Source organism: Vombatus ursinus, unplaced genomic scaffold, assembly GCF_900497805.2.
Source record: "Vombatus ursinus unplaced genomic scaffold, bare-nosed wombat genome assembly UNPS02009824.1, whole genome shotgun sequence".
In the NCBI taxonomy this organism is placed as follows: domain Eukaryota; kingdom Metazoa; phylum Chordata; class Mammalia; order Diprotodontia; family Vombatidae; genus Vombatus; species Vombatus ursinus.
The window spans coordinates 7613949-7640200 of NW_020949602.1; positions in this window are offsets into that span (position 1 = coordinate 7613949).

Here is a 26252-nt window from a genome sequence, read left to right on the forward strand (position 1 = left end):
GAATACCCTTTCCCCTAGTCTGCCTTCCCTTCTATCTCTCCCCCCTTTGTCTTATCCCCTTCCCCTTCAATTTTCCTGTAGGGCAGGATAGATTTCCATACCCCATTTCCTGTATTTTTTATTTTCCAGTTGCATGTGAAAACATTTTTTAAACATGTGTTTTTAAAACTTTGGGTTCCAAATTTTCTCCCTTCCTCCCTCCCCACCCACCCTCACTGATAAGGCAAGCAACTCAATATAGGTTATACATGTGCAGTTATGCAAAACACTTCCATAGTAGACATGCTATGAAAAACTAACTCCATTTCCCTTAATCCTATCCTGCCCCCCATTTATTCTATTCTTTCTTTTGACTCTGTCCCTCCCCAGAAGTATTTGCTTCTGATTACCCCCTTTCCCATTCTGCCCTCCTCTCTATCATCCCCCTACTCTCTTAGTCCCTTTCTCCCCTGTTTTCCTGTAGGGTAAGACAGATTTCCATACGCAATTGAGTGTATATGTTATTCCCTCCTTAAGTCAAATCTTATGAGAATAAGATTCACTCATTCCCTCTCACCTTCCTCCATTTCCCCTCCACTATAAGAGTTTTTTCTGTTTTTTTGTGAGATAATTTACCCTGCTCTACCTCTCCCTTTCTCCTTCTCCTAGTATATTCCTCTTTCACCCCTTAATTTGATTCTCCAGATATGACCCCTTCATCTTCAACTCACCCTGTGCCCTCTATCTATCTATCTATGCCTATATGTACGTACATATAATTTTTTCCCCTCCAAATACCCTAATACTGACAAAGGTCTCATGAGTTACAAATATCATCTTTCCATTAAGGAATGTAAACAGTTCAACATTAATAAGTCTTTTATGATTTTCTCTTTCCTGTTTACCTCTTCATGTTCCACTCGAGTCTTGTATTTGAAAATCAAATTTTCTATTCAACTCTGGTCTTTTCATCAAGAATGCTTGAAAGTCCTCTATTTCACTGAATGACCATTTTTTCCCCTGCAGGATTATACTCAGTTTTGCTGGGTAGGTGATTCTTGGTTGTAATCCTATCTCCTTTGCTCTCTGGAATATCATGCTCTATTCCCTCTGGTCTCTTAATGTCAAAGCTGCTAAATCTTGTGTTATCCTGATTGTGTTTATACAATACTTGAATTGTTTCTTTCTGGCTGCTTGCAATATTTTTTCCTGACCTGGGAACTCTGGAATTTGGCTACAATATTCCTAGGAGTTTTCCTTTGGGGATCTCTTTCAGGAGGAGATAGGTGGATTCTTTCCATTTCTATTTTGCCCTCTGGTTCTAAAATATCAGGACAGTTTCCCTTGATAATGTCTTCAAAGATGATGTCTAAGCTCTTTTTTTGATCATGGCTTTCAGATAGTCCAATAATTTTTAAATTCTCTCTCCTGGATCTATTTTCCAGGTCAGTTGTTTTTCCAATGAGATATTTCACATTGTTTTCTAATTTTTTGTTCTTTTGGATTTGTTTTACAGTGTCTTGATTTCTCATAAAGTCACTAGCTTCCAGTTGCTCTATTCCAATTTTTAAGGAAGTGTTTTCTTCAGTAATCTTTTGGACTTCCTTTTCCATTTGGCCAATTTTGCTTTTTAAGGCATTCTTCTCCTCATTGGCTTTTTGGACATCTTTTGCCATTTGGGTTAGGCTATTTTTTAAGGTGTTATTTTCTTCAATTTTTTGGGGTCTCCTTTAGCAAATTGTTGACTTGTTTTTCATGATTTTCTTGCATCACTTTCATTTCTCTTCCCAGTTTTTCCTCTACTTTTCTTACTTGCTTCTCAAAATCCCTTTTGAGCTCTTCCAAGGCCTGGGACTGATTCATATTTTTCTTGGAGGCTTTGGATGTAGGAGCTTTGACTTTGTTTTCTTCTTCTGGTTGTATGTTTTGATCTTCTTTGTCACCAAAGTAAGATAATATAGTCTGACTCTTTTGCACTGCTTACTCATGATCCCAGCCAATTACTTGAGTTTTAAACTTTGTTAAGATAAGAGTCTGCTTCCAATGTGGAGAATGTACTGTCCCAAGCTTTGGGGGTTTGTACAGCTGTTTTCAGAGGTACTTCTAGGGACCTGTAAATTTTCAGTTCTTCCAAGGTGGTATGATAAGAGGTGAGGAGTTTCCTCTCCACCATCACATCAAGCTCCACCACACCAGCACTCCCCCTCACCCCAGGACCCCGCCTCAGAACTGTGACCCAGATACAAGAACGGGCAGAGCAAGAGATTCCTGCCTCAGCTCTGGCAAAGAGATCCCTGCAATCTCCCTCTGATCAGCCACTTGATTCCCCCTCAGTCTGTGGGCTGGAAGCTCAGGAGGCAGCCTCTGCAGCAGAGGCCACCGCTGCCCCAGAGGCTGTGCTTGGGACTTGCGGCTGAGACCTAGCTCCTTCTCTCACCACAGTCACAGACTTTTCCCAATGACCTTCTAAGTTATCTTTGGAGTTCATGGGTTGAGAAGTCTGGAAACTACCACAGCTGCCTGTGATTCAGTCCTCTGAGGCCTGCTCCAGGGTTGCTGCAGCCTGTGCGCCCACACCGAACTGCGCTCCTCTCCCTACCCAGCACTATATACCTTTCTGATCAACCATCCAGGTTGTCTTGGGCTGGAAATTTGTTTCACTGTGTCTTTTTATGGGTTCTGCTGCTTTAGAATTTGTTTAGATCCATTTTTTTACGGGTATTTGGAGGGGTTTGGGGGAGGGGTTTGGGGGAGAGCTCAAGCAAGTCACTGCTTTCACTCCACCATCTTGGCTCTACCCCAAGTCACTTAATTTCTCTGAGCCTAAATTGATAATATTTCCTTTGTCTCCCTCATAGTTACTATGAAGATCAATATCATGAACATGAGGTGATATGTCACCTTTAAAGTATTATAAAAATGTAAAGCACTGTTGTTACTAAGAATTTTAATGATCTTTTAAAAATATACCCTGAAGTTGCAACTATTAATCAAATCAATCCAGTAATTTAAAAACATTTATTAAGTACCTGCTATATTCCAGGAAATATACTTGTCATTAGGGATCCAAACACAAAACTGCAGTGTTGGTAAGTTTGACAGCCTCTTTTGGTCACATTCCTCAAGTTCAAAGGCAATCTCTCTCTCTGTGTCTCTCTATCTCTCTGTCTCTCTGTCTATCTGTCTGTCTCGGTCTCTGCCTCTCTCACTTCGTCATCTAGGTAGAATCAGCTGGATAGCTATTAGCAATGAAAGTACAATCTATTTCATTCCATGAACATTTATTAAGTACTTAATATGGGTCAGGCACTGACCCAGGTGCTGAAGAAGACACATAGACAAAAGTAAATGTCTAATATGTCAGTGGTAGAATCTGCTCATTGCATAGAGAAGGGGGCTGGCAGACTAGAATCAGGAATGTAGATATAAGCATGACTGAGGTCTGGTCAGAAAGCACAGTGTTTAATATAAGAGCCAGAGATTCAGTGAAGACAGTAGGAGTGAAGGTCCCATAGCGTTGGCTAGGTCTGGAACCCTGGATTTAGTCAACAGGAATCAAAGCCAGTTAGACAATGAAGCCTGAGCACAAACCAAAGGTATGAGGAAAGCTGTGGGAGATCAGGTCACTGGGAAAAGGACTTCTTATTGATCAGCAGTTTGCTCTGAAATGCAGATAAGACTTTTTACTGCTGATTTGAATGATTTCCCAAAGAGAATCAGAGCTTCTCAGATGTGGGAGTCACTCTTACTTTCTAGTCCAAACTCTACCTGATAAAAATCCCCCTTTGCAACAAAAACTTTCTTGTGTAAGGGGGAACTCACCAACTCTTGAAGCATTTCCATTTCCATTCCTTTGGATTTCTTGCTTCCTCACCTTTAATCAAAGTTTGCTCCAACTCCAATGACCTCTGCAGGGTTAAGATGCTGTTTTCAATACTTTCTTGTTGAGTGACTTAGAGAAGTTAAAAATGCTCTCTGAGCTAGTTTTCTCAACTGTAAAATGTGGGCCATAATTGCCCCTCCCTCACTGGATTGTTGTAAGGGTCAAGGAACATGATGTAAGTAAAGTGTTTCACAAACCTTAAAGTTCTATATAAATCTCTATTTAATCTGCCTGTCAAAATGCCATATTTCCTGTGAGGTACTGAACAAATCCTTGTCTTTACTCCTCAGAAATTCCTTTATTACAATAATAAATGAGGAAGACATTTGTTAAAACTATACTATCTAGGGGCAGCTAGGTGGTGCAGTGGATAGAGCACCAGCCCTGGAGTCAGAAGAATCTGAGTTCAAATGTGGCCTCAGATACTTACTAGCTGTGTGACCTTGGGCAAGTCACTTAACCCCAATTGCCTAAAAGAAAAACTATACTATCTACTGAGCACTCCGATAGACATTGAAAGAGATACAAAGCTTAGATATGATGCAATTCCTACCCTTAAGAGTAGGAATATAGGTAGCACAGTGGATAGAGCACCTGGCCAAGTGTCAGGATGACCTGAGTTCAAATCTGACTTCAGACATTACTCGGACATTACTGTCTATGTGACCATGGGTAAGTCACTTAATCTTGTTGCCTCAGTTTTCTCATCTGTAAAATGAGCTGAAGAAATGGCAAACCATTCCAGTGTCTTTGCCAAGAAAACCCTAAATGGGGTTACAAAGAATCAGACACAACTGAAAAAAGACTGAACAAAAAAAAATAATAAAACCTTAAGAGCCCTAGGATCCCAGGTCTAGAGATTGAAGGGATCATATGATAATAAACCTTAAGCTAGAAAGAATCTTAGCAACCACCAAATGCACCTGTGGTGTGCAATCTAATGTGTGTGTGTGTGTGTGTGTGTGTTTCTGTAAGCTTGTCATAGATGGAGAGAGTCAGAAACTCGTCTCCATCCTCATGGAGCTCACAGTGAACGCAATTCAAGGACATTACAATCTGGCACCAAATCTATCACCTCCATTTTCATCAGGCACTCCCTTCTTCTCAACTTCCAAGTCCAAAACTACTCTGATATGGAGTGTAAGACCTAGCTGCCACATTGACTCTGTGGATGCTAACATATGATGATGTTGCCCCTTTAAAAAGCAAAAAGGACACTGCTCATGGTTGGACTGTGCCAGTATAATGAAAATGACAATACTATTTATGTTAATTTATAAATTTGGTTCAATACGAATCAAATAATTAAGAGGGCACATTTTAGAAAAGAAGGGAGGAAAATAAGCATTTATATAACACCTACAGTGTGCTAAGTACTTTTACAAATATCTCATTTTATCTTCACAACAACCTTACAAGGTAGAGATGGTGGTATTATACCTATTTCACAGTTCAGGAAACTGTGACAAACAGAGATTAAATGACTTGCCCACAATCACAGAACTAGTAAATGTCTGAGGTCAGATTTAAATTCAGGTCTTCCTAACTCCAGGCCCAGCACTCTATCGACTGCATCACCTAGCTACATAACAATATTAGTATTAATATTAATAATAATCATGACCTCAGAATAATAAAGTTAATATGAAGAAAAAAAGGTCTAGAATATCAAAGGAAATCATGAGAAAAACTATAAATTAAGGGGATTTAGCATTAGTAGACCATTCTATGTGATGAAGTCATAGTATCATAATTGATACTATTTAAAATAATAATGAATAATTTAAAATTTAAAATAATAACAAAATAATAAAAGTGGGTCAGTGAAACATATTAGATAAGCAAGAAATAGAAGAAATAAAATTAGTTGCTAAAGTTGTCTACAAACCCATTAACATCAATTACTAGGTAAAAAAAAAATATGGTTTACATTAGAATGGATGGGGAAAATTATAAAGCAGTTTGGCAGAAATTACATGCAGGCCAGTATGTTATACAATATACCACAGTAAGATTAAAAATTAGATGTCCTTGAATATGAAAAATGACCCCAGAAAAAATTAAAAGAGATCAGAGGCCTTTTACACTTAAAGTTAAGGGAGAAATTCTTTGTTAAACAAAGGATCAAGAAAAATCATTAGAGATAAAATAAACAATTTTGACTACTCACATTTTTTAAAAAATTTCCATAGGGGAAAAAAAAGAAAAAAATAGAAGAGTAAGAAAATGTTTATATCAACAACAAAATCTCATAGGAAACAAATAGGACAATGACATAAACATATAACATTAAGAGTCATTCTCTATTAGGTAAGTGACCAAAAGACACACATAGTTTTCAAAAAATAGAAACAATAAATGACTTCATAATTCATGCTCCAACTCACTAATAGTGAGAAGAATGCAAATGAAAGTCACTCTGAGGTCTGACCTCACACCATGCAAAAATTAGCAAAGATGGCAAAAGATGGAACGGTCAGCGTTGGCAAGTCTGTGGCAAAATAAGAACATTGATGCACTGTTGGTGGAGCTCTGGCCCAACTATTATGAATTTCAATCTGGAATCATGAGAGAAAAATTATTAAACTACCCCTACCCTTAAACTCAACATTCCCACTAACCCTCAAGGAAGTCAAAGGCAGAAACAAAGATACAATGTATAGATACCCAAATATTCAAAGCAATTCAGTCTATACCAATAAGCATTTATTTAGAACCTACTATGTATGAGACAATTAAAAGTCATCAGCCTCACGGAGCTATCTTCCATGTATAAACGGATGTTGCCCTAGGCCTGGGGCATAAACCAGGTTCAGTTCTGACGCAAAAAGTCAATTCGTCTTTGTGATGAATTTGTGACGTCTTTGTGACTCTGAGGCCCCCACCTCAGAGTTTTATCCTGGGGAAAATTCCCTGAATTAAGATTTGATATGGCTCCTGTCTGGGTCTCCTCAGGTGTGGGTGATGAGGTTCTCCTTTTACATGGATACTCAATGTACAGTAAAGCTATCAAATATTGATAATTTTTATTCCATCCACCATAGAAGAAAAATAAAGATCATGGGATCATAGATTCAGGGCCAATAGGAAAATTGAAGGTTTTCAAATCCCATGATGTCACTTTACAGATGAGGAAATGCTGTTCCTTGAGCAAAACACCCCATCTCTCAGCTCCAGGCATTTTCTCTGGCTGTCCCCCATGCCTAGAATGCTCTCCCTCCTCATCTTTGCCTCCTGGCTTCTCTGGATTTCTTCAAATCCCAATTAAAATCCCATCTTCTACAGGAAGCTTCTCCCACCCCCTCTTAATTCTACTGCCTTCTCTCTGTTAATTATTTCCTATTTTTCTTGTATGTAGCTTGTATGGACATATTGTTTGTTGTCTCTCTCATTAGATTGTGAGCTCTTTGAGGGCAGAAACTGTCTTTTGCCTCTTTTTTTGTATCCCCAAAGCTTAGCATAGTGCTTGGCACGTAACAGATACTTAATAAATGTTTGTTCACTGATTGACTACTATGCTACCTTAGTAAATATCTCTAAGAGCTAATTAAATCTGGTTGATAGATTGCTATCAAATAGTAACCATGGAGGAATGTATACAAGTCGGGGTCTCATGGGCCAGAGCACTGTAAATGATGCCCTCCCAACCCGTCAAGGATATCTTGAAGTCCCTGAGGGCCCACAGTAGCCACACTCTGTGACCCTGAAGTCACTGCAAGTAGACTTCCAAGCATGCACCGCAAGTGATTATCATTACTCTTTGGTGAGGGAGCCCACCAGAGCTGAACTTGGAATTAGGAAGCCCAGGGTTCAAATTCCTCCTCTTGGATTTATTTCCCGTGTGATGTTAGGCAGATCACAGATTCTCTAAACTGCATCTTCCTTAAAGGAAGGAATAGCAATGGCCCCTCCTTCACAGGCTTGTTATGAAAAACACATGAGAGAATGGATATTAAGGACTTTGCAAATCTTAAAATTATAGATACATATGAGCTCTAATTATCGGTGCTGGCCTTGTAATTCCAGGTGGGGAGCTCTCCGTGAAGAAATTCCCTCCAGCTACCACTGCAGTGTAAGCTGCTACGTAACTTAGAAACTCGGTCAGCTGCCAAGAACGCTGAGAAGTCATGTCCAGCCTTGGGTCACAAGGCCAGCATGTGCCAGAGGGAGGCCTGCAACTGAGGTCCTCCTGTTTGCAGGATTCATTTTCTCTCCGCTATACTACCCTTTGCATTCTTTTGTATTTTAATTATCTCTTTTGGTAGAGATGGTATTGTGGATAGAGTATTGGGCATTATTCTTTAATTATCTCTTTCGGTAAAGGCAACTAGATAGTGAAGTGGATAGAGTACTGAGCCTACAGTCAGTAAGATCTGAGTTCAAATCTGACTTCATACACTTGCTGTGTGACACTGGGCAAATCACGTAACCTCTGTTTACCTCAGTTTCCTCATCTGTAAAATGAGGACAAAAATAATACCTACCTTCCAGCATTGTTATGAGGCTCAAATGATTGATATCTGTAAAAAAAAAAAAAAACTTAATACAGTGCTTGGTATATAGTAAGTGCTTAATAAATACTTATTCCCTTTCCCCTTTCTTTTGTTTTTAGTAATAGCAGTAACAGCATTTATATAGTGCTTTAAGGTGTGCATAGCAATTTACATATGTTATGTCATTTAATCCTCACAACAAACCTGCTAGGTAAGTGCTAGTACAGTATTATCTCCACTTTACAGATGAAGAAAGTGAGGATGACTTAAGTATCTTGCCCTGGACCATAACAAATAAATGTCTGAGGCAAGATTCAAACTCAGGTCTTCCTGACTCCAAATCAAATACTCTATCCAATACTCCAGTTTGATTTTTTTTTCTATCTATCCCTCCTCTCACCCAGAGAGGCATCCCTTACAACAAAGAACTAATTAACAGATTTCCTCCCTTTCCTTATTCTCTTCATCTTCATCATCATCATCATCATCATCATCATTACAGTCCCTCCTATCCTCTATAATTCAGCTAAACTGGACTCGTTGTGTTCCTCATACATGGTGTCCCATCACTGGGGTGCTATGACTTTATGCATGCCATATCCCATGCCTGGAATGCTCCTCTTCCTTCCTCCTCCTTAGAGGGGAGTTAGAAACCTTTTACTTCCTTAAAGTTCAGCTCACATCACCTCTCAGATAAAGTCTTTTCCTGTCTCCCACAGCTTCCAGTGCTTCTCCTTTCCACAAGGGAAAAATAACCAGTGGAAATGACTTATTTGGTATATATTTGGTACTCACTTACATGCATGTGGAAGGGGCACATGCATGCCTCTTTTCTGTGTGAGCAGTTTGCTGAAAAAGGCAGAAAACGAACATTTGTGTGAGGAAAACTAATAGTGACATATGTACCTCTGCTGTCTGAGGACTAGCCTAGGTAAGGTGAGAGAGGGTCATCACCAGCTTTATTGCGGCAATGCTTTTTCACTTCTAACAAGTGGTGACCATCTCCTAAGTCACAGAGGACTTCTGTTCTGCTCTGTGGCATACAAAGATAAAAAGTGAGACAGTTCCTACCTTCAAGGATCATGCATTCTACCTTCCCAGTTCTTTAACCAAGGTAATGAAACCACCCCTACACATAGGAAAATAAGCAAGAAGGCTTACCAAATATTAATGAACCAGCCTATTTAGTCCTTCAATTTTTTAAAAATTATAACTTCAATCAATTTCAAATACCATCATGTGTCTCATCCTTAAATACTAAAGAAGTCAAATTTATTGATAACTCTGGAAGGCAGATAATGAAAGTGTTACTGTCCCCATTCTACAGATGAAGAAACTAAGATTAAGGAAAGCAGCATGATGATTTAAGGTTAAATCTCACTTCTGAAGCTTATCTATTCCCTCTGAGACCTCGGGCAAGTGACTCCCAGGGTTTCAGTTTTTATCTGCAAAATGAAAGTATTGAAGTAGATGACCCTGGAGGTACCTTCCAGGTCTGGATCTTGTATTCTATGAGCCCGTGTTTCTATGTGTTCTGGCCAAATCAAATAGGTAGTCCCCAGGGGTGTGAGGATGAACCTCAGCCTTCTGACTCCAACAAACCCGGGCTTCATTGCATTAGGGGATGCTGCCTGGAGCACATAGACCTATCCAGCCTTCAAAAGAAGGATATAGGAATCAAATCTCAGTGCCTAAGTACTATTTAACATTCCTGAACACCCTGGCTAATTCAGCCCAGCTTCTTTCTTTCCCTTATTCTTAAATAAGGGCCCATTATACATTTTATGGCATTACCCTCAATTTCCCCTCTAGTCTCTCTCTAAGACAGGACCTTTCTTTGTTAAATAACCATTTATAGAGAAACTCCTTTCCCAAGAATCTCACATTTTCCCAGGGTGGGAACAAAAATCAGACACAAGGCCAGGAGCCCTAGTCTCCTATCAGATGGTCCATGAGACCATCTTATTGGCTCTTCTCTCCAGCTGAGCCCAGGGCTACTAAAACTGTGATTGAACGTGGAAAAACAAATTACCCAGGACATTTCAACTCCCCAACTTCCTACTCACCATTGATTAACCAGACTTTAGTGTGGGTCTTCAAAATGATGGTGTGCTGGACTGTGGATTGACCTCAAGCCTCTCTGGTAATTATGTAATCTTTCAGGCAATTTATTCTACTTTGAATAAAAATAATTTGTGTGAATTTGCCTGGAATAAGACACCCCATACCCATCTCACAAATTGTACACAGAGTATCTTTTAAAATAAAATTACCTGAAAGGATTCTCCCTAAAACAACCAACCAAAATCAATCAAAGGCAAATCACTAATCTGCAAATGTCAGGGCATCCTAGAGACAGAACAGAAAGTGGACTGAACCTAGAACCAGAAGACCTGGGATCGAACCACAGTTCTGCTTCTATACTGACTTTGTGACTTCAGACAATTCACTTCACTTGTCTGCATGTCAAGGTGTCTTCACTAAAATGAAGAGATTAGGCCTGATGATCTCTAGGGTCTGTTTTAGCACTAAACTGTGTTTAGTATTTAGAAACCATATTTAAAAGGGTTATAAGAACTGAGCAAATTTTTAAGGTGGGCATTTAAGTGGTTGACAGCAAGGTGGAGCAGTGGACAAAGTGCCAGGTCTAAAGTCAGGAAGACCTGAGTTCAAATCCAGCCAGATATTTACTAGCTGTGTGACCCTGGGCAAGTCACTTAACCCAGTTTGCCTCAGTTTCATCATCTGTAAAATGAGCTGGAACCCCAAATGGGGTCACAAAGAGTTGGACATTACTGAAATGACTGAACAACAAATTTTAAGTGGTACAATGGATAGAATGTTCTCCTTAGCATCAGGAAGACCTGAGTTCAAATCACGCATCATGTTACCTGTGAGACTTGGGAATGTCAATTACCTTTTTCAGTCTCAGTTTCCTCATTTACAAAATGGGCATAATAATAACATCTTTCTCCCAAAGTTGTTGTGAGGATCAAATGTGACAGCATGTAAAGTGCTTTACAAACATTAAAGCTCAATATAAATGCTTCCTATTATTAATTTGAAAACTTTTAAAAATCATCTTGAGTCCATAGGCATTTTTTTTAACATTTAGCAGGTAAGGACTAGACCTATGATTTCATTGGAATTAGAACTCATAGGTGAGGAAATACCCTATCCCAATGAGAGTGTTACCTTCTCTGAAACTTTGTCTTAGAGATGTGCCTTGAACACTGAGAAATTAAGGCTCTTGTCAAGAGTCTCCCAGTCCGAATGTGCCATGGGCAGAAGTCATCCACTCAGCTCTTTCTGGACCCAGAGGCTACCTCTTTATCTTTGTCTTTACCACATTTACTTTTGCGTGTTTCTAGGTGACAAATGAGGCTGCATTTTGTTCTAGAAAGTGCTTTGTCCCCTGGCTCTGATGGGCAGTGAGTTTTTCTGGGCTTTCGGGACTGGGCAGTCTCCTACCATGTCCTCAGAGCACATCGTCCTCTATTAGAATGTAAGTTTCTTGTGGACAGGGACCATTTTATTTGTATTTGTATCCCTGGAGCTTGGCACAGTGCCTGACACACAGTAAGCATGTAATAGATGTTTCCATCTCAATATCTACCCAACTCATGTGGGTTTTGTGAATCTCTAATGGGATAGCACATGAAACCACTTTGTTTACTTCAGACCACTATTCAGATACCAGTTATTTTTCATATAATTAAACAGTCAAGTTCTACTTGAAGGTGAGTTATAATTGATATGTAATTTGCAACTATCATCAACTAGTTAGATATAGTCTATCCTATCTGTCCCACAGGGCACATCTAGGGGACTCAGTTCAATTCAGTGCATGTTTTATAAATCCCTAGGTTATTGAGCACAAAAAAGTGCACCATTCAACCATTCAACCATTACCATTCAACATCAACAAATATATGTAGGAGATCCCTACAAGATGCAGGCAAGTGTTCAAGGTACAGGGGACACAGACAAAATCCAAACCATCCTCAAAGAATTTATATCCTCGAACTTCAGCTGAAAAGACCTGATTTGGAGTGGGGGGGGGCTTTCATCACTGATACATTGGTCCACTCTGCTAATTTTGCCATACCTAAAGAAATGATTTTTTTTGTTTCATTTCATGGGTTTATTATTAGTGCTCAATGTCTAACTGTACAGAAGAGAATCAGGCTATTGGACAAATCATGTTGGTATAGAAACCCAATTTAGGATGCTGAGCGTGGGGAAGTAGCTTGAGATCTGGACCTGAAGTCGCGAAGACCTGGATTTAAATCCTATCCCCCAATAAGAGGCTTATTAGTCTGATCCTAGAAAAGTCACCTCACTCCTATGGATTTCAGTTTCCTCACTGACCAAAAAAAGGAGTTGGAGTTGATGAGCTCCAAATCCTTCTTCAACTCAAAATCTGTACCTTAATCAAAGGAATCCAGAGAGTTGGGCAAAAGTCGCCTAAATTTAGACAGTAATGAGAGTGAGGCTAAAAACGGGTAGCTTCCATTTTCAAGATATTTTCTGGCTACGTACTTTCCTCATAATGTCCACATGACACAGAGGATGGGACGTGACAGTCTTATTGGCCCCATTTTTCTTCTTGGACCAGACCTTGGATATCACTGATCTAGGGATCTTCAAGGTGAGGAAACTCCCTTTACCAATGCCAGCACTCTGCACAGCACCTGGCCCAGAACAGGCACATAATGAGGGCCAGTTGACTTGACTTGATGATTACGAAAGAGCTTCAGCAAGTTCTGCCAGTAATAGTCTTAGAAAGTTGCCCAACAATACTGAGAGGTTACTTGATAATAACTAGCATTTGTATAGCACTTGGAGATTTGCAACACTCTTTACAAATATTACCTCATTCAATCCTCACAATGCCTCTGAGAGATACGTGTTATTATGTCCCCCATTTTTACACATGAGGAAACTGAGGCAGACAAAGGTTAAGTGACTTACCCAGGGTCACACAGTAAGTATCCAGGTATGATTTGAACTCAGGTCTTCCTGCCTCTGGGGCAGCTAGATGGTACAATGGCTAGAGAGCCAGGCCTAGAGTCAGAAAGACTCATCTTCCTAAGTTCAAATCTGACCTCAGATTCTTACTAGCTATGTGATCCTGGGCAAGTCACTTAACCCTATTTGCCTCAGTTTCCTCATCTGTAAAACAAGCTATAGAAGGAAATGGCCAACCACTTCACTATCTTTGCCAAGAAAACCCCAAAGGGGGTCACAAAGGGTAGGACATGACTTAAAATGACTGAACAACAAACAAGTTCCTGACTTCAGGACCAGCATTCTATTCACTGTGTTACATACTCAGCATCACACAACCATTAGGTGTCATAGGCTGGATCTGAACTCAGATCTTCCTGACTTTTAGTCCAGCACTGTAGCCAATAATCTCATTAGGCAAGGGGAAAATTCCTCTCAAAGAGGTGAAGTGCTTTGCCTAAAATCATCCTCTTATTAGAGTCAGTCCAAGGTGTACTTTAGAACTAGATTTCACGATGCTAAACACAAGGTTTATTCTTCTACGCTGATTCATGCAGAGTCCTGCTCCCTTGTTGGAGCAAAGCTTATCTGAAGTCTGCCACCTACGGGGTCCAAATAATTGCTTAGCTTCATTTGGATCAGGGACAGATAAAGTTCACTGAATGACACCCAATTTAGATATTTCCAAAAAACTGAATCCAAACCCCAAATAAACCCTGCTTTGAAATTATATCCATCATCCATGTCACCATCCCCCTAATTATCCTCATGATTTATATGACTCTCAAAGTGCATGCTATAGATGTAATTTTCAAAATAGCAGACTGAATGAGAAGCCACCTATCTAGTCTGATCAAAGGCTAAGACCATTGGAGGCCTCATAAGAGACTGGAGAACATTTCCATACCAGATCCACCCCAAATTGATAGGTGCTAATGATTCCAGAAACTGATGGGATTGAATAATTATTAAATAGGTGTTGTATTTTTCCAAATATTCATTTATTCAACATGAACAATGGTAGAAATACTATAGAAGGACCAAACACTTCTCTCTTCTATTATATTCACAAACTGTTATATTCATAGCATTTAATATTGTAAAGTAGCTTAAGTATCATTTAATCCCAGGTCTGCATTTTGCAGAAAAAGGAACTGAAGCCCAGAGAGACAAAGTCATTTACCCATACATTGTCACTTAGTGACAAAGCCAGGATTAGAACCCAGACATCTCAACTCCTTTTCTGGTTCTACTTACCTACAACCAGGACCACAGCCTGGTTGTTCACCACTGATTGCTATGTAGCAAATGTCTTCCAGTCGAAGTATTCCTTATACTTACAGACTTATCCTATAGTAAGCCTGGAAGAGACCTTAGAGGTCGTCAAGCCAAATGTTTCCTTTTTAAAGATGAAGATAAACTCCGAAGAGATCAATGAACTTGGCCAGGGCCACGTAACAGAGTTAAGGATTGGAATGGGAACTAGATTTTTAGTTAGGACATTGGTGAGGTAGATGGTGTCCAGAGAATTATGTCTAAGATGGTTAGAGAGCTGGAGACCATGCTATAAAAAATGATCGATGTAAAGAAATAAGAATGTAAGCATGGAGAAGAGTGAACACAGGGGAAACCTAATCATTGGCTCTAGGATTTGTCACTTTTCCAAAGAAGGATTGGGCATGTTGTGTTTAACTCATAAAGGCAGAAATAGCAACAAGGGACAGAAATTGCAGAGGTGAAGACTTAGGCTCACTCTTGCACAAAACACGTAATTGTTCAATTTGAGCTGCCCCATAGTCTGTCTCGGTGTTCTCTTTCAATGAAGGTCTCCAATATAAAGCTAAATGACTACTTTTCATATGACGAAGATGAAATTCCTACATAGGTACACATTGGACTAAATGTCATCCAAGGCCCTTTTACAGTCCCCGATTCTGTGACTGAATTTTTGAACCGAGTCTTCTGAGTCTCAGCTTAGGGCTTTAACCACTAGTCCTTGTATGATTGGATGGTCAAGCCCTCATGGAAAAGACCTAGCTATTGCTGACGCAACATCTTCTGTCTCCATGCCTCTGCTCTGACCTACCATCATTTTTGAAATGCTCTTCCTTACTCTTAAAATCCTTGATTTCCCTCAAGACTCAGCTCAAAAGTTACTAACTTAGGAAGTCTTTCCTAATCCTTCCTAGTCCTGCCATTAATGCCTCCCCCTCTAAGACTACCTTCCACTTATTTCATACCTATCTTACATGCGTCTATTTGTATGCATGCCATCCACCCCCTTAGATAGAAGCTCCTTGATGGCAAAATTGTTTTTGCCTTTCATTGTAGCCCTAGGGCTTAGCACAATGCCTGATATATAGTAACCATGTAATAAAAGTGTGTTTATTGATTGCTTGAAAATAAACAAAGATTTTTGATGGTAGCGGAAGCCAAATAGGGGTATGAATGTCAAACAAACATACGCCCACAATTGAAGACCTCTGCATTACCCCAGAGCTGCCTTCAGGTTTTTCCATTTATAATTTTAATAACTTTAATGGGTGGCATTGTGCTAATTGCATCAAGGCCTGGAACACTGCAGAGACTCCTGGATGAGATCCCAAACCACTTTAAAGAGATTGGTCTAACTCTCCATTACAGAAAAAAGAAAACAAGTGGATTAGGAAAGGCTACTGTCCAGGTTGTGACTTCCAATAGGATGGGTGACCTGTGGAGGCTGTCAATTATTATGCATGCATGTATGAAATATATGTATATACATACATGCATGCATGTGGATTGAATACATACTGCAAAAGGGTAATGAGTTTGGCCCAAAATTGAATGGGAAGAGAAAAGCAGACTAGATTGCCTTTGGGAAATAATCAAGTTCTGTTCATAACACAAACTTCTACCTTGGAGCAAAGGTTCATCTTTTTAATCCTGGCATTGTTTTATGGCTGTGAGTCATAGAGCCCTAAAATCTCTGAGGAACTGAAAATAAGTATTAAGCAGAGAGTGATGTGGAAGTATATGGTGGATGGGTGCAGGCTGCTGCACATCCCAAGCAGGGCACAACAAAAGATAAGCTAAGTAAAGAATGTCATCATCAAAGGACATATGGGTGAAATGGAAGATAGGCCATCAGAGAGCTCGTGTGCCCCATCAGGAATCACAGGATAGGGGCAGCTAGGTGGCGCAGTGGATAGAGTACCGACCCTGAAGTCAGGAGGACCTGAGTTCAAATCCGACCTCAGACCAAACATTTGATACTTACTAGCTGGGTGACCCTGGGCAAGTCACTTAACCCCAATGGCCTAAAAAAAAGGAATCACAGGATGCCAACAGAAAGCAATATAGCATTTTGGGTAGACCCCTTGAAGACAAAATCATAGGAAGAAAACTAGAAGAGCCATGTAGGATGGGCAAACAGGGGTGAGTTGAATCATTAGAGGGAATTTTCCATCACCAAAATGAGAAATATTTTTGAGTATTTGCCTATCTTTAGGACTAAAGAAAGGGACTGGATCTCTGATTTCACTAGTAGAGGAAAGATACCCATATATGCTACGCGTGTGGGCAAGTCAATCAGCGTCTTCTATATCATTTATAGTCAGAGAGTTTCCTGGGCCAGTGAGAAGAAAAGTGACCTCTTACTCAGACTCACAGAACAGGCCTTGATCCTAGGTCATCCTGGCTCCAGGGAGAGTCTCTATGCCCAATATGTAGCCTCTCTGAAATATCTTCAAGTCAAGCAGTTAAAAAATTGTGTTGTTTGGTAATTTGTTTGTTCATTTTTTCTCCTTAGCTTGGAAATATCCAGACTATTTCAACGTGGAAGAAAGTATGCCTTTTTGTGATATGGGAGGGCTTTTCTATGGCTCTCAATTTCTCAGTAGATAGAAGACTCCAAGTAGCCCTCAGCCCTCTGAGCCTCAGAATAGTTTCAGTTACCACCATGGAATTTCTTGTAGTACATTACTGATACAAAGCTAGCCAGCCCTCTCCCTCAACTTTCCTCAGTGTTCAAGATTAGTGACCTCAAGTTCCAGAAAACTCCCTATTTCTGTACATGTTGTTGTTGTTGCTGTTTGAGGTTGATTTTCTTTTTAGCCAACAACCATCTCCTTCTCTGTGTCTTTTAACTGATCTTACAGTTCCCACCAAATTCTATATTTTGCTTAGTGCTTTACCCAGGGGGATATGATCTTCCCCATTTTCCACCCCATTCTAACAGGACCATACAAAACTCAGATTGTTTTTATAGAAGTCACTGAAGTCAGGTCACATTTCAAGCAACACCCGAAAAGCACCACGGACTCTGGCTCACCCGGTGATTTATGACTAACCACTTCGGAGCAATCCCCATTTACGCATTCATTTATCCTGTCTCAGGGTGTCATATTTTTGGCAGACTCATGAGGCATGGTATAGAGTGTCCTAGTTCTCCTCCTGTGCCATCAGAAACCATTTAGCAGAAGTGAAATGATATTGCCTTTTAATTTTCTCATATAAGGCTGTGGTTTGTGTAACATGACTCAGCCAGGGCCTGATTAATGAGGACGCATCCAGCAACACAGCGGCCAAGTCCACAGGTATTAAAAGCATTAATGATTCAAACACTGGGATCTGAAAGCAAGGTCCAAAGAGATTGGAATGTACTGCTGGGAGGAAGATTGCAAAGGAATTGAAAATAAATAGGGTGGAAAAGTCAAGGAAGTGTTTGAGTTGCCCCACTACGACTGCCCCTGCTTCCACTAATGGAATTCTTAAGTTCTTGGAAATCTGGACATAGGTCCATGGAGAAGAGCAGTTCTCAAAGAGACCTTCTATGGAAAACTAAATTTCTAAATCTTGTAATTGGAAAGTATCCTCAAATGATAACTAGTGGATCAGGTAAGCAGCTCATGTAGAAGCCTAGATGGTGTAGTGGTTAGAGCACTTCACTTAGAGGCATGAAGACCAAAGATCAAACATTAGCTCAGAATCGAACTAGTTGAGTGATGCTGGGGAAATTGCAAAGCTTCTCTGGCTTCAATTTCCCCATCTGTCAAATGGGGATGATGATAGCACCTGTCTCACAGGGTTGTTGTGAGAATCAAACGACAGGTATTTGTCAACCACTTTATGAAACTTAAAACACTATACATTTGCTATTATAATCATTATTTTTCACTACATGGTATGACTAAAGGATAAGCGAGAGTAACGATATTTACATCCACAGTAGAACCATGAAATGAGAGGAAAGCTTCTAATGCATTGAGAAGCCGCACTATGGAAGACTTGGAAGAAGGAATGAACAAGCATCATCAAGCATGAGAATGTGTGGTTGGGTTGCCAACTGAACTGCCCACCTTGGAGTGCCCACCTTGATGAGATCACAGTTCCATTGAAATAATGAAACCTATCAGAGTCTAGTGAATGGGATGCCCTGAATAGAAAGGCACAGGAATTGGGAATTACCCAGAACCAGGCACGTGACAAGCCACCTGGTGCTTAATAACTCAGAATTCACAATAGTCAATTACTAAGGCTGGCATAACAGGGCTCCAATCAACAAGCTTGTTGTCAACGACTGCTCCTTCAGCAGACACGTGTCTTTTAATCTAGCAAATATGGCATGGTATGATTGTTTCCAGGAAAGAATTTGTGACTAGGACTTGTGAAAGATGAAGTCAAAACCCCCTCCATTCTGATTTTCTTCTTGAGCTATAGTTCTTATACAGTCAGTCCATACCCCGTTTTTCCTGCTCTCCAGTTGTTTAGAGCCACCCACAAATTACCCCCTCTTTGAACTAATGAGAGTAGCCACCCTTCAACCAACTTAGAGGTCATAGAACTGGAATGACCCACAGAGGTCATCCAGTCCATCCCCCTGAGGCACAGAACAGTGAAATGACTCCTTAAAGTCACACAGAGCCAAGATTCAAGTCCAGTTTCCATCGATTCCAAACCAAGTACCCTTGCCACTTTAGTCCAGAGCCCTTGTTTTACAGAGGGAGCAACCTAACACCTGGAAAAGTGAAGTGATTATCTCAGTATCAAATAGTAAGGAAGACTCTAGACAGAAGGCTGGGAACTTGGATCTTTTCCAATACACCACAACCCCATGCCCATCGATAAATTAAGCAAATTCATATTCCATCAAGGTGTATTTTTCACTGTTTGTGCAAGACATTTTAATAGATTCTGGAACCAATGAAGATTTTTCTTTTTTTTTTTTAAGATGTATTCCCTGCCCTTGAGGAGGTACAATACAATAGAAGAACTGAAATAGAGAATTAACCATGATACTAAATAAAACATGAAAAACACATGAGAGAATTGTGAACAAAGTGGTAAGGGAAATTCAGAGAAGGAAGAGAACAATTTTGAATGGGAAGGTGGGTATCAGGGATGATTTCAGAAAGGAAGTGATATTGGGTCATTCATTCAGTCAGTCCATTTATTCATTCAACAAATATTTATTAAGCACCAACAACGTGCAGAGGACTGCGCTAAACACCATGACAAATGCAATGTTTGGATAGGACACAACATTATCCTGTCCCACCAAGACCCTGTTCACCATGACTTTTAGCAGTATAGTTACTAGCTAACTATTCAGTAGTCAGGAAGTCAGTTTGAGTTTGCGATACAATTGATGGAGCAGAGACTCACGCTATAGAGAGACATGGATATAGTGAAGTAAGCACTCCAAGGAGGAAAGAGCTTGAAGGAGCGGGATCTCTGGGAGCAGAAAGGAAAGCCATCTATGAATTCAAGAGACAGCTAGCCCTAGCAGTTGACAAATGAGCCAAGTGACCTACCAAGCAGAAACATTACATTCAAAGGAGAGCTTTCTAAGAATGGCATGAGAAAAGTTTGGGGGCCTGTCATACTGAAGTTGTGAGTTGCCTTGGCCATATGGCTCCCCTACAAATGCGCTTCAGTGCACTTTCAGTTTCTGTTCACTCTTCCATGGGATAGCGTGTGTGTGTGTGTGTGTGTGTGTGTGTGTGTGTGAGGGAGAGAGAGAGAACACTCCACATTTTGATGCTGTGTAATTACTTTTTTAAAATTATGTCATCTTAGCAAATATTGTTCTATGAGCCAATTATGTCTGGGTGACTATTAATGGGCAGCACACCAGTGGGGGCTAGTGAGGTATAGTAATGAGAAGCAAGACTAACAGACTGCCCCCTTCAAACCTATGAGAATAGACACTCTTCTTGAAAACATCTGAGTTATAAGTAGATAGATAAAAAGATGGATGGATGGATGGATATGTATTTGTGTAGTATACTGATGTTTATATTGGCTCCTCAAATATAATATAATCTCCTTGAGGGCAGAGACTTTTCCATTTTTGTCTTTGTATCCCCAGCACCTAACACACTGACTGACACATAGTAGGTACTTAATAAATGATTACTGATAATTAAATTGATGAAGGCAGATTTTTACATTTTTTTTCTTTTCTTATACTTAGCGTGGCTCTCTATGTACAGGAGATGTTTAATAAATGTAATTTGAAATTAATTAAATAGAATTGACTGAGTAAACTCCCTCCACTTTATAGAGACCATGTGGCACTTTCTGAGTCTGGGACTGTGTGACACTAATTTTGCCTCCCCCCTCCAGCTTCAGCACAAGAGACCTCCAAAGACTCCTGGTGGTGACAAGCCTGCCACAGCTCCCAACTGCAACTGTTTTTAGAAGCGGAATGGGGGCTGACTTCATTTCCAGCACTGAGAAATCGCCCTGCTGTTCTGCTGATGTATCCATTCTGTTTGGATATTTTTAGAAGGGGAAGAGATTTTGAAGGGTATGGAGGATGGTTAGTAAAGACTGCAGACCCCAGCTGAATGCTAAGGAACTGGAGAAGAACTGAGCAACAAGAATCCTCTATGAGGAAATGGCCCTTTCTGGGATGTGGGGGAGAATGAACCTAGGAATTCTGAGTAAAGAGGACCGAAGGTTAAGGATTCACTCATTGTCGATGGTTGGAAACTGAAGAAATGGGGGCATCAGGCAGTCAGTCTAAGGTAGTGGAATTAGGAAAGAATCTTTTAAAGACAGCATATTGGCTTCCCTTCCTTCTTTGAAGAGGTGGAGGGCTATGGATGTGGAACACTCTGTATATTGTCAGACTTAACGGATATGTTTATTAGTTTTGCTGAACATTCTTCTAAATTAGAGTGTGAGTCAAGACAGGCACTGGTTTTTGTTTATGTTTGGGGGAGTGGTCTTTCTTTATATCCTCAGAATTTAGCACAGTGCCTGACACACAGTAGGTACTTAATAAATGCCTGTTGAATTATAAGAGATGACTCTCTGGATGAGAGAAAGAGGGACATATTGGGAAAATGATGGCACTTTAAAAATACATATGCATGTGTATTTCTCACAGGAGGTAGATCTAGATTCAGAAAGTCTTGCATTCTAATTCAGCCTCAGACACTTACTAGTCGCCTTGGGCAAATCACTCTTTCTGCCTCAGTTCCTTCAATTATAAAGTGAGGATAACAGCACCCACTTGTCAAGGTTGTTGTGAGAACCAAATGAGATCATATTTGTAAAATGCTTTGCAAACCTTAAAGCACTATGCAAATGCTACCTACTATTATCAAATATATAATACATGGTGTATTTAAATAATGTGGCAGAGAAACAGTGTGGATATAGAGCTGGATCTTGGAATCAGGAAGAGTTGAATTCAAGTTGCACCTCTGATACACACTAGCCATGAGACCCTGATTGAGTTACTTAACCTGGCAACCCTCTAGCCAACTCAGTCAAGTAGGGATAGAAGAAAGTTTCCTCATCCAGAGTTCCCTCTAGCAATGAAACCTGAGGTCTAATTCCATTCCAAATCCAAGGTGTCAGAACTGGAAATGATCTTAAGATGCAGAATGTTAGAATACACATAATAAAACGTTAGCAATGAAAGAGAATCGAGAGATCATTTAATTCAACCTATTAATTTTACAAATAAAGAAAATAAGGACAAAAAGTATCCTTACCCAAAGTGTCCAAAAGTAACTTGTTCAAAATCACAAAGCAAGTTCATTTTGCTTTGTTTGGTTTGGTTTGAGGCCCTGACTGTTACTTCACTGATGTGGGTGACTCCCAGTGCAGAAGCTCACTTCATCAATTCAGTCAGTCAGCATTTCATCTATACCTTGCATTCTTAAATATTTTCCCAGGACCATATAGGTATCAAGTGACTCACGTACACATAATCAGATGGCCAGAATATATAAGAAACAGGATTTGAAGCAGGTCTTCTCGACTCCCAATGTCAGTCCCTTATCCACTAATTCCAGGCTGATTCATGAGCTGTGGGTAGGGGAAGAATTCTTAATCAAACACAGGATAGAGTCAATTCCAAAAAAATAAAAGAGATCATTTTGATTACACGTTTTGATTACATGAAATTGAAATACTTTTGCACAAACATAATTAACAGATCTAAGAAAGAATGGAAGCAGCTGACTGGGAAAAATTTTATGAAATATGTCTGATAAGGGTTTGATATCTAAAACAGACAACAAATAGAGATATATAAGAAGAAAAGTCATTCCCCAAAAGAGATGCAAGGACATGAACAAACAGTTCTCAAAAGAAGAATTGCAAAGAAAGAATGCTCCAAATAATTAATAATTAAAATTGAAATTAAAACAATCTTGAGTTTCACCTAATAGCCTAATTAGGTGTTAGGTATTTCACCTAATACCCAGCAAATTGGAAAGGTGACAGAAGATGGCAATAATCAATGTTGGAAGGGTTATGAAAAAACTTTCACACTAATGCTTTATTGATAGAGCTGTGGAGAGGTACAATTATTCTGTAAAGCAAATTGGAATTAGGCAACTAAAATGACTAAAATGTTCATAACCTTTTGACCCAGAGATCCCAATGATAAGAATATACTCCGACGAGGACATTGACAAAATAAATATTCCATATACACCAAAATATCTATAGTAGCATTTTTTCATACTGGAAAAAAAGTAAATGCCTATTAAATTGTACCATATAAACATAATGGAGTATTACTGTTCTGTAAGAAATGATGAAGATGATGAATGCAGAGAAGCATGTGAAGAGTTATGTGAACTGACACAAAGTAAAATAAACAGAGCCAGCAAAACAATATACACAATGACTACAACAATGTAAATGGAAAAAGAAACAACCACAAAACAAAACTGAATATTTTGAAATCATAAGGACCAAACTTTACCTCAAAGGAGGCATATAATAAAATAACTCCTCCCTTGGACACAGAGGCCAATACATGTGGAATATTGCACACATTAGAGTTTGATTGCTTTTGCTGATTTTTTATATTATTTCATCTTTACAAATACATTCCTTTAAGTTAAGAAGCATTTATTAAGCACCTACTATGTGGCTGAAACTGTGCTAAGCACAGTAGAAAGACAGGAAAAATTGTCCTCATATAGCTCACAAGCTAATGGGGGGAGACTATATACAAATAACTCTGTACAAACAAGATGTATGTATGTGCATATGTGTGTATGTATGTATGTGCGTTTGTGTGGGAGTATATCTTATTGGCCGCAATCTGAGAGAGAAGGTGCTAACATTAAGGAGGTCCAAAAAAGGCTTCTGACAGAAGGTGGGATTTTAGTGAAATTTGAAGGAAGTCAGGGAAGCTAGGGAAGGCTAAGAGGGACAGATGCAGGGAAAAATATAGGTGATACAAAAACAAAATATGTTAATAATAATAATCTATTTTTAAAAGAATATATGCACATTCTGGGCAGGGTTTTTTGTCTTTGTTTTGTGTCCCATCCCCTTACTTAGTACAGTGTTTGGCATATCATATAGCACTATTGTTTGTTTGATCAATTATTAAAAATAATCTTCTTTATGACTGAATATTCAATTAATGTCTGCCTTGAAAACAATGATTACTGAGCATAATTTAATTGCAGTGACCATCTGTGATGATTTATCTTGAAGATCACATGAGATGATGGGCACATGCCACTTTGTAACCATACAGTGTCATATAAATATGAGCTGCCATCACATGATATTGGAGGATCAGAGGAGCCTAGTAGCTACAACAGATATCGGGGGCTATTTCGGTCACTCCTTCATTTTGCAGATGAGTCAATTGAAGTATAGAGAGACAAAATGGCTTTTCCAAAGTCATAGAGGTAGTAAACCTTAGTAAAGTCAGGGTGTTTTTTTTTCACCCCCGATCCTCTGACTCCAAAACCACAACTCTCTCCAGTGGGCCATGATGCCCCCACCATCACCGTTATCACTGCAGTTGCCATTTGGTATATCAGAAAAGACAATGGGATAGGAACTAGAACCCCTTAGTTCTATTCCATATTTGCCACCTTCTAATTGACAGACTATTCAGTGGGGTACATTGTGCAAACTGCATTCTAGGATTCAGGATAAAAGGATTTTAATCCCAGCCCTGCCAGTTATTCACTCGCTGTTCAAATGCATCCATCTCACTTAATCTTCTTGTGCCTCTGTTTTCTCATCTGAAAAATATAGGAATTGAACTAGATGGCCTCTAAGTTCCCTTCCAGCTTTAATCTCTCTGCTCCTAAGAGCCAACAGTACATGCAAAAGCATCTGAAGGAAGGCTTTGAAGAAATTATCATAAGGCACATTCTTTGGCAGGGACCAGTGACAGGGTATAACTGGTGGGGGTGATGGCATATGTCAAGCCTCAAAAGATGAAGCCAGGAAATCAGTGCAACTATAGCAACAAGCTTCTTGACATAAGCACTGAATCCAAGTCAATTAAAATTAACACACCTTTATTAAGCCCTAGTAGGTGCAAGATGACTGTTTGATGGCTAGAATACGCTGATAAAAACTGACATGGGCCTCGTCCTCCAGGAGCTCACAAACAAATGACAAAGGAAAGAGTAAGAGTCTCCCTATTACTGAAGGATTGTTCTTCCTTCTGGAATGTGGGGATCTGCTTGAAATTTCCTCAAGAAGAATGCCAGGCATCAAACTCAAATTGACAGGTAACGATCTCGACTTGGTTGTTTTTTGATGTTTCCTAATCTGTAATATAAAGGGGCTGTACTCAGTGACCTCTAAGGACCCTTCCAATGTTAAACATATGAGCTTATGAACAACAGTAGTGGCTATGAGTGGATTCGTGGATGAATCTCAATTTCCAAGTACATGATATTCTTGTTCTTCCAAATGAATTTTGTTGTTATTTTTTTCTAATTTAACAAAATATTTTTTAGTAATTTAATTGGGGTGCCTTGCTGTTCACCCATGACTCAGTCCCATTGTCTCCCATCCTGATTGGCTCCTGGTTGAATCAGACCCACTCAGGCCATTGGTATTCTTCCGGATACCATATTTTGGGAAGGACATTGCCAAGCTGGCACACGTCTAGAGAAGGATGACCGTGATAGCAAGGGGTTGTGGAACCAACCATGTCATACAATAACCAGTTGGAAGAATGGGGATTTTAAGCCTGGAGAAGAGAAGATTTAGAGGAAGCATGATCTCAGTCTTGTTCTTTGAAGAAATGTTACATGGAAGATGGATTCCACTTTGTGCATGGCCTCATGACAAAAATAACAGCAACAGGTGGTTGCTTATTGTGCAGAAGAACTGCCTAATATTTAGAATGGTCCAAAAATTAGATGGATTGCCTAGAGGCAGTGAGTTTTCTATTATTGTAGCACTTTGAGTGGAGCCTTGATGGCTACTTATCATACATGTTGTAGAGGGGCCCCATGCTTTAGAGAGTGACTGGATTAGGTTCTACTGTCCAACTCTGAGCTTACATGACTCAATGCTATGCCCCTGCCCTCAGTATCTTGTTGGTATTCCTGGCCTTCAAATCCAATGTATGTCAATTGTATACCTACTATGCGCTTGGTACTGAGGAT